The following is a 12,145-nucleotide window of genomic DNA, read 5'->3' as shown; positions in this document are numbered from 1 at the left end:
TCATCCTTTGTTTTTTAATATGAGCGAGTGGTAGCTTTGATCATATGATGCAGGTACAGCATCTGTTACTAAACTAGCACGGCACACATCACAGGACAGCTTTCTCAAAATCCTGTCTAAGGGCTACCTGACCTCCCATTGCTTCCTGAGGTGGATTTCCTTGGGAAACTTTCAGTTTTAGAAATGTTAACAGCTAACAACATATAAATGCATAGCTTTGCTATCTTAGCCTGGCGTAGCTAAAGTTAAGATTATAAAACGGGATTTTCTAATGGCTAAATATAACCAAAACAATTGCGCAGCCTAATCTATGAAATGTAATCTCTGTGATCTGGTTTGGAGCATACAGCAGTTTGTACAATCCCAAGCAGCACATGCGTGAAGCATCTTTATCCATTACTTCACTCCACAGCAGTGCCACTCGTAATATGGTAGCGGCGTTGACGTACGATGCTGCTGGTCATGTGGCGTCTAGTAATTCCATATCTATGAGTGAGACAAGTAGCATGCACTTGCAGAGCCACAGCACCATACGTCACCGTAGTTGTAGACCTACAGTTACAGACCCTGAAGTGACGTCTCTGTCACTTCAGGACTGACTTCATAAAATTACTTTTGGAAGGTTTCGGCAGGTCACGGCAAAGCCTAGAAAGTAATGTCAGGTGAAGGACCCGTTCAGAAATTGAGCGATAAAAATGAGAAGGAAAATAGTACATCAAACCAAATAATATGCATCATTGTGAAGTTCAGAGGGTTTCTGCCATCACGTCGTGTCATACATCAAACTAAACAATATGGATCAATTCTGTGAAATACACTATTAACATTTACATTGTGTTCAGGTCTGTGGGAAACATTTAACATGTCAGTAAAATTAAAATCAACAAGATCTGTGTTAATTGAAAATAGTTTTTCGTTTACATTCATGAAACAAAGTATACAATATAATTATAATGTTTGCACCATGTTAGAGTTAAGTAAAATGTTAATAATAAAAGTGATTATGTTTTTAAAAATGTACTATGCATGTGTGCAATATTGTTCTAAACCAATTTAGAATAAACATTTAAGCCAATCTAATATTTTTAAACACATATGTGAAGAAAACGGCAATACATATTCTACACTGAATTATGCTTTAAATTAATTGCCTTATATAGAACTGCTCTAGTTATTGTCACTTATTATTTTAAATGATTGGCCATTCAAAATTCAAACCTTGAGTACCTGGACAGACAGAGGGGGTAAACTGAAAGAAGAGGCCAAATGTCAGGTCTGTTTAATGTCCTCCTAAACAAATGAATGGAGTCAGCTGATGTCATTAATTTAGGGAGGTCAGTCCACAGTCAAGGCGCTATATACAGCTGAAGGCCCTGCTGTCACCCACAGAGTGCAGGTTAGTGGGGGGCACAGAATAAGAGGACCTTAGTGGGCAGGTCGAGAACAGAATTTGATATTCAATCCTGTAAGTCACTGTAAGAGGTCCTGTAAGAAACGAACTCCTAACTGTGAGGCAGCAGCTCTACCACTGCGCCACTGTGCCTCCCCATAGTGAATTCTATCATTCACTTCACTTGTATGTGCCAACAAGAGCCCTGCGGTCTACTAGCCTGATGCTCTTAGTTGTGCCAAGGTCGAGGCTGAAGCAAAGGAGGAATCGGGTGTTTGCAGTGGCTGCTCCTTTTCTCTGGAATGGCTCACCTTATTATATTTGATCTGCTCCAGCACAGGCCATTTTAAGTCATCATTAAAGTCTTATTTCTTCTTGTCGCCATTTGACCCTGCATGAAGTTGACATTGTTTGTATATGTTGGCTCGTGTGCATTCATGATTAGAAATATGTATATATGTGTATTTTAAGTTTATCTTTTATGTAATGGTTGGTTATTCTTTCAGTTTTGTGCTGTGTACATACAGTATATTTGAACTACTTCTTTTTCTCTTCCTTGTACAGCACTTTGGTTCAGTTCTGGCTGCTGTTGTAAATGTGCTTTAAAAATAAAAATTGCTTTGCCCTATCTTATAAAATATTATTTTAACACATAACACTAAGAAGTGCAGATCTGAGACAATGGACTGTAAAGATGAAGTTGGTTTGCAAAATTTATTACAAAAAGTTAAAGAATATTTAAAATATAAAACAAGAATTGTAGGTTGTACCTGAACAATGAGGGCCATGTATGTTTGTTACATTTTCTCACAAAACACAGTCATTTTCCTTTTTCCTCTCACATTATCTAAACACAGATGCATGTCTTCTATATGTGAAATAAAAGATGATGAAGGGTCTAAGGACATATTCCCTCTCGTCTTCTTCTAGATATTCAGATAGCAAATCAGATTTCTGAAGGGCCTCCTCAATGTCGTCTTTGTCCATTGACAGTAATAAAGGGAGTGAGATGTGCCCTCTGAACACAGAAATGTTCTCAGCACACCACTTCTCTGCCTCGGTAAAATGCTGAAGGATTGTGTGTTGGTGTAATATGTTTTATTAAAAAAAAAAAAGAAAAGAAAAGAAAAAGAAAGAAAGAAAATTCTTTACATGGTCATCATAAAGTTTATAGCCTTTTCCTCCACATTTACAAGGTATGTAAGGAAAGTAAAAAAAAATAATGTACAGTATATTCTGAATTTGTTATACATTATTAACATTACTGCTTTCGATCACAGATTCTACAAGTCTTCAATGTTTCTTACCATACACTATTATTAACACAGCACACAATGCATTTCTAACGTTTTAGGCCGTTAAGAGTTGTACTAGCACTCCAGTTTGTCAGAAGACGTCAAACAGGCTGTTAGTCTTTTGGGCTTTGACTCCTACTGGTTAACGATTAACAGTCAGCATCTGAGACAAGCATTAAGTCTTTTTATACATTTTATTCACTATACCATAGGCACTGTAAGCCAGCATCAACAACATGCAATTCATCTTTCTTATTGAAGTTTATAAAGTGAGGTGTCTGTACCTGCTCATCAGTGCCCTGTGCTGGATGTTGGAGAAGGGAGGCTGACGTTTCTTCTAAAAAATCTAATCTGAAATCTGCAGAACGCAGTGCTATGGAACAGAATAGCAAGACATTTTTTGTTCACTTCAGATGTAGTGCAAGTCTTTACTCTGTCTTCTCATTAATGGCTCAATAAAGTCTAAACCTGAAATCAGAGAAAATAATATTTATTAAGGAAATGTAAAAAAGAACCAAAACAATAAGCACAATAAATGACCCTGTCCTGGCTGTCCATTATTTCTGTACCTTCTGATTTTTTCTTTGATTTTTGGCATTCATTTAGAAAGGCGTTTGCTCGCTCAGTCCGATGTCAACAGTTACTTCAGTGATTTCAAAAAGAAGCACTTAGTTTAGAATGGTAAGCATTTTAACTATTTGTCTTTGATTTACAATATGGCTAAGTATATTTGACACATTACCACAGAACTAAATGAAAGTTATTAAAGGAAATTTAAATGTCATTTACCCCTTTGGCTGGAGTTCTCAAGTAACATTCTACACCAGCTCTTCCTCAAAGCCGGCATGTCATTCTGAAGAGGGCTGAGCAGAGTCACGTTGGTAAAAGGAGTTTAATGTTACAAAAATATTTATGCAAACCATTATAAACATACATTTAAATGATATGGATTTTGAAAGCATTTCTGGAACATCAAAACCACTAGGGACAGTATGCTGAAATAAAAAAAAATGCAAAAATAATAAAATAAACGTAACACAAATATCCAACACAACTTGTAGAAGGTGACAAAGATGGGAACCAACAACAAGATATAATCCTCCCTCTACGAATACTACAATGAAAGAAGAGAGGACTAAAGTTGAGACACACCTCATTAAATTTGAAGGGGGCCTCGAGGATGAAATACAGAGAAACCACAAAATGGTTCTTTGGAAACCTGGACACAACATTAAATATGGACATGCATAAAAAGATAGTTATAATATGAAATGGTTACATCATCAACATGGGAATTCCACAGTCACGGCTATTTATCTGACTTGGAAGGCCCTAATACAAGGGGTAAAAAAAATAATCAAAGACAAATATTAAATACTGACACACAGTAAACTGTTGACAATACAATTTATTTTTGTAGCCCAAAAATCACACAGGAAGTGCAGCAATGGGCTTTAACAGGCCCTGCATCTCCTAGCCTTGACTATCTAAGAAGACAAGGAAAAACTCCCAATAAAACCCCAGTAGGGAAAAAATGGAAGAAACCTTGGGAAAGGCAGTTCAAAGAGAGACCCCTTTCCATGTAGGTTGGGCGTGCAGTGAGTGTCAAAAGAAGGGGGTCAATACAATACAATACAATACACAGAACAGAACAAATCCTCAATACAGCATAAAAATACAAATTTTAAAAGTACGGAGCAGAATTTAACAGTAGATGATATTACAGAATATGGTTTGGATATTTTTAGAGTCCTGGAGACCTCAGCCATCGAGCTGCCTCCCCCATTTGGCCATTCCATGGCTGAGACAGCCAATCTGATGAAAGGACCCCTCTAAAGTGATAATGACTTTTAAACAAAAACAACAATGGAAATGGCCACTGGTGACACACCCTGTGTTACATCTGTAAATAGTGGAAAATGCAGGATTAGCGCTGCTTCTTAAAGTATATTTTAAAAAGTTCCAGTTCAGAAATCTAAACGTCAGTATTGTTACACAATGTGGCCTTCATGACTCAGGATGCTGTGGTCACTGCTTTTTATAAAGAGGGCACTTGGACTCGTTTTGATATTTAATCAATGTAATCAAAGCTGTTTTTATATTCTCTGCCTTTATGGAGAAATGTGACTGTGGATATCAAGACAAAAATAATATGTAATACTAATTTGGCAGAAAGCGCTATCGTGCTTTTATAAATACTGTAGCTAACCTAACAACAGAAGAATCAAGTTAAATAAGATATTTAAGAAGCATTAATGACGTCGATAAACATAAATACCTTTCATATTGTACACTAACATTACAGATTCGCTACATAACATCTCATAAATAAGTTAAAAGTTAATATAGATGAAATAATATGGCAAATATTTAAAAAAAATAATACAAGAGGTAAAAAATAATTAAAACGATATGCTTAAAAATAGGATATGTCAGTAATGACGATAAACAGAGAACACTTGGATTCGCTATGCAGTATATAATCGTACATCTCATTAGTTTGTTTAATGGATCTAAAGTTTCTTTAAATATAATGGGCTTTTTATTCTGTGAGTCCATACCTGGTTCTGTTGTGACATTGCTCCGTGTCGGAACACGTTTTCAGCTCCTTTTCTTTTTCGAATTGTAAAAACTGTATAGCAGCTCTTCTCCTTCTCTTTCTACGGACTGTGGACGGCCGGGGGCGCGGAAAGCCGAGTCTGCGACCTGCAAGCGCAGGGGGGCGGGTCTAGTTGACAGAACCGAGTGAAGGACATCCACTATTAATACATTATTACAATAAAAACTGAACCAAATAATAGCGTACACATGTTGCTTAGTTAAAACTAGACGTCTTTTAATAATGGCATTTCACCGCAACGAAATCGGTTTCGTCTGCTATGGCGCTACTTACTGAAAGCTGGGTATTTTCAACGTGTTCATAAACTTTCCTAAAGCTGCATCTGCACAAGAGGCTGGAAGCACCTACGGCCAACGTCTCCATTTCCTGCGTGCTTGCAGAGATAACAGAGATACGGGGCGATGAAAGTGGAGGACATTCTGCTGCTTGTGAAAACGCGCAAAGGGCTGAAGGCTCGAAAGGATGTGAGCGGGCACGCGCGCCCGACAATCCAAGATTTAAAGTGAGGCGCGTGCACCATCAGGAGGGACACGCGTAGAGCATTTAAGCCATTCAAACGGGGGGCTTCAGTTTAGGGTCGGTCACTTCCAGTGCTGGATGATAGTCCTGCTCTATCTCTCACACAAAGAAGAGTCTTTCTTGCGGGTGCTTAATTTTCTTTAAACCTGTTAAAAGCTGATGTGAAGCAGGTCATTGATATTGGTCTATCAGACCATTTTCTTTTACTATTTAATATAGTAATAATTATAGAAAACATTCATGAGAAGCATATTGTTAAAAAACGCTTCTTTGATTTATCAGCAGCATTAAAACTTACAAACATTCTAAGCAATCAATCCGTTTATAGTGCTAATTATGATAGCGAGGATAATGTAAATAGTAAGGTGGAAAGATTTAATACTAAAGTGAGAGCTGCTGTTGACAAAGTTGAACCTGAAAAGACAGTTAAAAAATCTTCTAGCATTGTTATACCATGGAAGACCCAAAGAGTGTCTGATTTGAAAAGAACATGTCGTAGAGCTGAGCGTAAATAGAGGAAGACTAAACTTACTATCCACTATGAAATACTGAGGGTTAAAATAACAGAATACAATAACACAGTCCATCTTGAGAGGTGCTGCTATTTCTCTAAGATTATAAAGAACAATGCTAGTAATCCCAGAGTCTTATTCTCTACGATTGATCATCTGCTAAACCAGGTAACTCAAAGGAATGCCTTCAAAATACTTCAAGTGAAACTTGTGAGGCTATTGCTGTATTCTTCAATCAAAAAATGAATGATATTAGAAATAACAGTACATCTCTCCAACAGTGCAGGTCCTCTTGCGCCCCAGTACTCTGTTATAAACAAATTAAACTCATCAGGATAGATTTACTTGATTTACATAAAATAATTTCTCAACTGAGACCCTCCACCTGTGTCCTTGACCCAATACCAACAAGTTTTATCAAGGAAGTATCAGGCGTACTAATTGACAATATTCTGGACATAGTTAATTCGTCATTAGATACGGGGGTCTTTCCAGACTGTCTTAAGACTGCTGTAGTTAAACCCCTGCTCAAGAAAAATAATCTCAACCCCTCGGCTCCTAAAAATTTTAGACCCATCTCTAACCTGCCTTTCTTAAGTAAAATTCTAGAGAAGGCAGCCATTATGCAGTTAAATGACCACCGCAATAAACCTGCTATTCTTGATAAATTTCAGTCAGGTTTTAGAACAAATCCCAGCACAGAAACTGCACTCGTTAAAGTAGTAAATGACTTGTGGGTAAATGCAGACAGAGGCCATTTATCTGTTCTCATCCTCTTAGATTTGAGTGCCGCATTTGACATCATTGATCATAATATTCTTAGAAATCGCCTTAGTCAATGGGTGAGCCTCTCTGGCAGTGTCTTAAATTGGTTTGAATCCAATCTGGCAGGGAGAAAATTATGTGTTAGTTGTGGGAATTACAACTCAAAGACACATGATATCCAATATGATGTTCCACAAGGCTCTATCCTGGGTCCGCTGCTGTTCTCAATCTACATGCTTCCGTTAGGTCAGATTATCTCGGGGCACAACGTGAGCTACCACAGCTATGCTGATGACACACAGCTGTATATATCAATAGCACCTGATGACCCCGATTCTCTTGATTCACTAACACAATGTCTTACTGGTATTTCAGAATGGATGAGTAGTAATTTTCTCAAGTTAAATAAAGAGAAAACTGAAATCTTAGTGATTGGCAGTAATGGAGATAATGAGATTATTAGAAATAAACTTGATGCATTAGGATTAAAAATCAAGATGGAGGTATGCTATGCTGCTATGCACCTAAAATCTGGAATAGCCTGCCAATAGGAATTCGCCAGGCTGATACAGTAGAGCACTTTAAAACACTGCTGAAAACACATTACTTTAACATGGCCTTTTTATAACTTCAATTTAACTTAATCCTGATACTCTATATGTTCAATTCATTATAATAACTATTCATTGTGACTCTAAAATCTGTGCTGACCCCTACTCTCTCTTCTGTTTCTTTTCCCGGTTTTCTGTGGTGGCAATCTGCGGCATCACCACCTAATCAAAGCACCGTGATGTCCTACATTGATGGATTAAAAGCCAGAAGTCTGCATGACCATCATCATCAAGTCCTTCCAAGAGAACCCTAACTACAAAGAGGACTGTTTCTTTTATGTTAGGTAGAATACCCAGAGGGGGCTGGGTGGCCTTGTGGCCTGGAATCCCTGCAGATTTTATTTTTTCTCTCCAGCCGTCTGGAGTTTTTCCTTGTTTTTTTCTGTCCTCCCTGGCCATCAGACCTTACTCTTATTCTATGTTAATCAGTGTTGTCTTATTTTAATTCTTACTTTGTCTTTAATCTCTCTTTTCTTCATCATTTAAAGTACTTTGAGCTACATTATTTGTATGAAAATGTGCTATAGAAATAAATGTTGTTGTTGTTAGAAGTGTTCTTGTTTTTAATGTTGCTTTGCAGAAAACTGAATGTAAAGCCTTTGGAAAGAAGATTTTACTGTTGTTTTTTTTTTTTTAATTTATTGAAATCTTAAAAATATTTGCACTCACTATTTCTTCTTTGCCCCGTTTTTGGATTTTTATGATTGTGCTTATTTATCTGTGCGCAATAAAATCTACTTTGACTTTGCAGGTTCACTTCTGCAGCCTTCCTCTCAGTGCTAATCCTCCGTTCCTCAGTTCTGAGTCCCCGCACTAACATCCTGCAGCATTGGCTCTGGCACCCTCCTGTGGCTGCAGGTTTTTGTTCCAACCAGCTCCACAATCGGTGAGTCATTTTCATCTTAAATTGTTCTACCTGTTTAGTTTACTCTACTTTTAATTTCTTCTTTTATTATGCATTCTGAAAAGTGCATTTTAAGAAATTTTTGGTTTTAAATTTTTTCTATGTCATTTTTCATTTTAATTCAAAAACCAAAAAAGGAAATATCAGACTATTACAAATGGGCCTTTGTCTGGGAACGATGTTTCTGGGAGCCTTCCAGGTTGAAGCAAACAATTTGCACAGGTGTCCCAGCTTCTGTGGATTACTGAAAACCCCTCTGTGTGTCAGAGTTAAAGCAGACTGCGTTACTACACCCTCTGAAGTATGACTTGGACAATACGACATTTTAGAAAGTTGTAAAGTTCAGTGATGGCAATTAACAAATGAAATGAGACAGAGCATTATTACTTTTAGAAATGAAGGCCTTTAATTTAGACAAACTGTACAAATAAAAAATCAAAGTGTCAGTAAGCACAGTGGAGTCCTACACAGACAACTGGAAACTGGAAGAAACTCTGATAAGAAGAGATGTGGCAGAGCCAAAGTCACCAGCCAATCAGAAGATGAGTTTCTGAGGGTCACCAGCTTGAGTGACCACAGGCACCTCACAGCACCACAGCTTCACACACAGCTCTGTGCCATCAAGTTGGTGACAGTAAGGTCCTCAGTGAGTGACACCAGCTCATTGTTGCCGGCTGAGAGCGAAAAGGGGAGTGAAGGTGCGATCGTGAGTGCAGATCTGGATAGCTCACCGATCGGAGAAGATCACCTGAAACTGGAAAGGGCCTTTAAGTCCGCGGCTTCAATTACGCAATTACGCGAGCCGGGAACAGCGGGGACACCGGCTACAGCAGAGTCTGCTGCTTCATCTACGGTACAAGAAAACACAATTGAACTGTCTGAACTAAAGGTGTTGCTCGCTGAGCTCATGCAAGATATAAAGAAAAGCGAGAAGGCTAATGAGAAAGCAACGGCAAAGGCAAGCAAAAAAATGAGACAGGAGGTGAGACAGGAGTTGAATCAGGCAAATGAATGGCTGCGACAGGAATTCCAACAGGCAAATGAAAGGCTGCGCCAAGAGGTGCAACTTGAGCTTCGACAGGTGCTGGGTAAAATTGAAGAGCGCATTCAGGAAAACTCGGTTAACTTGAGCACGCTTACTGATCAATTGGAGGATCTCAAGGAGACATTCATGAATCGAATTGAAATGGCCGAAAATTTAGCTGCCAGTGCCGAGGAAAAAGCAGTAAATGTCAGCTCCGAATGCAAAAAACTTGGAGAAAAACTCGGAGACAGACTGGCTGCTTTGGAAGATGGGAGTAGAAGGTATAATGTCAGAATTGAAGGTCTGCCTGAGAATCGAGAAAGTTCAAACCCTGTGAAATTTGCAGCTGACCTTTTTTCTAAAATAATCGGGGAGGACTTCAAAGCAGAATCTGAGATAGCAGCGGCTTACCGCGCACGTGGATCAAACACTGTTAGACCCCGACCAAGATCTTTTATAGTTCGTTTTGAACGATTATCATTTAAGCTAGAGGTGATGGTACTCCTCAGAAACAAGGAAGATATTATATATAAAAATAACCACATTCGTATCTTCCCTGACTTCTCTCCTGCAACAGCTACTAAACGCGCAGCCTTCTACAACATCAAACAGCGGTTATGGCAAGCCAGCGTCAAATACAACCTCTTGTATCTGGCAAAATTGAAAGTGGAATGGCAGGGTCATTTCTATGTCTTCGCTAGCAAGGAAGAAGCAGAAAAGGAATTAAGAAAGCTGATCCCGGGACTATTCCGATACATAATAGTGATTCATGGCGGTTAATGATAAAACAAGGATAATAATCTACTGTCTGATCTATTCGTTTTAAAATACAGGTTTTTATCAGCATATATTCTCATATATTCTCATTATTACTAAGTATTACTAGGGCGCTATCTGTTTATGTTTTATTGTGCTTAATCATTCTTTTTTCTCTTTTTTCTAATTATTTCATCTCTACTTTAAACGAGACTGTTCAATATCATACCCTTGGTTTATTGTTATTGCTATTACCGCATTAAGACTTGTTATGTTTATTCTGGACACATTTTTAACACCATCCCCCGGGTTTATTATCTGGGTGTATCATCTTAATGAACCTAGAACAATAAATATAGAGTTAGATAAATGTCCATAAAAGTAGGTGTAATAAAATATGCATCTACGTTTCAAAAAAATGTTAGGGGGGCACGATTAAAACTGTTATGAAAACTCAGGTCGCAAATACTTAAAGGTTGAGAAACGCTGGTTTAAGAAAAGGAAGATTAAGAGCAGAACTGACTGAAGTGTTTAAAATGATGAATAGTGGAGTGTGTGATATCATATCTGAGCTGATGTGACGCACTGCACATGTGCTTAATAAAGAAAATAAAATAAACTCCACTTTACGACATGGGCCAATCTGAACTGAGCGTACCGATCCACCGCTGACAGGGCTGTATTGTCAGTTCAGTTCCACATTAGTTGACCATATTGAGAATATTATGGAAATACTTTGTTGTTCTGCTAAGATTCATCATAGGCTGTGTCTTCAGGGCTTTATTAAGCATCCATCCATCCATTCTCTTCCGCTTATCCGAGATCGGGTTGCCGGGGCAGCAGCTTGAGCAGAGATGTCCATACTTCCCTCTCCCTGGCCACTTCTTACAGCTCTTCTGGGAGAATCCCAAGGTGTTCCCAGGCCAGCCGAGAGACATATTATTAAGCAGGTTACTTTTTAATTTTTTTATTACAGAACAAAGCAAATTTACACATAAGAAAGGATTAAAAAATAATACAGGGATATTGCTGGATTCAAGAACTTCAACGATTTTGGTGGCCCCATAAATATCAAATTCAAAATATAAACAATAATAAACTAAAATAAAATGTTATTTTTCAGAATGAAAGAAAATTTAAAGGAAGATGGAAATTAATGTTTTTTGTATGCTTATACACTTTATTCACAATATATTTGAAAAGTGTTTTCTTACTTTTTTCTGATTACAAAGTCTTTGATCAGATCCTCACTTTAAGACCGTGATCATAGAGCAGGGGGTGGTGAACCATAACAAAGGCTGATGAACGGGCAAGAAGGATGAGGCCAGAGGAGGGAGAAGCAGCTCGAGCAGAACTAAGAGCATTTGTGGTGGAAAGCAGTGGAGTCCCCATAGCGGGACCCTTGGAGAAGCAACACTGAAGCAGATTTAGTTGACTATAGTCAGAGAGAAATGAAGAGAGGTGTTTATGAACTATGAGTTCTAGGTTTATGGACAAAAATGGCAGAATGGTCACAGGATGGTAATTCTCAAAGGAAGATGGGAAGAGAGAGGGTTTTTGAGTATAAGGATTCAACAAGACATCCTGAAATTAGTAGAGAAGATACTCGGGGTCAGTGAGGCATTGAAAAGAGAAGAGATATAGGGGATCAAGAAAGGAGAGATGGACTGCAGAAAGGAGGAATGTCAACAATGTGCCGGAATAACGAATGGAGTGGTGGACAGTGTTACTCTGGTTAGCTCCTGAGGC

At 38.2% G+C, this 12,145-nt stretch overlaps 1 long non-coding RNA gene across 2 annotated transcripts; it reads right to left on the bottom strand.

Moving 5' to 3' along the window:
- Positions 1-2,159: 2,159 nt before the first annotated feature.
- LOC120533581 lies at positions 2,160-5,707 on the bottom strand. 2 transcript variants are annotated; one of them, XR_005634555.1, is made up of 4 exons: positions 5,579-5,707; positions 5,247-5,413; positions 2,970-3,153; positions 2,160-2,458 (listed from the first exon to the last, which is right to left on the bottom strand). It is a non-coding gene; the product is annotated as an uncharacterized LOC120533581 (long non-coding RNA). The 2 variants fall into 2 exon arrangements; XR_005634554.1 differs by having other exon boundaries at positions 5,247-5,707.
- Positions 5,708-12,145: the final 6,438 nt, after the last annotated feature.

The sequence above is a fragment of the Polypterus senegalus genome, chromosome 8, assembly GCF_016835505.1.
Source record: "Polypterus senegalus isolate Bchr_013 chromosome 8, ASM1683550v1, whole genome shotgun sequence".
In the NCBI taxonomy this organism is placed as follows: domain Eukaryota; kingdom Metazoa; phylum Chordata; class Cladistia; order Polypteriformes; family Polypteridae; genus Polypterus; species Polypterus senegalus.
This window is presented reverse-complemented; position numbering and strand designations above follow the sequence as displayed.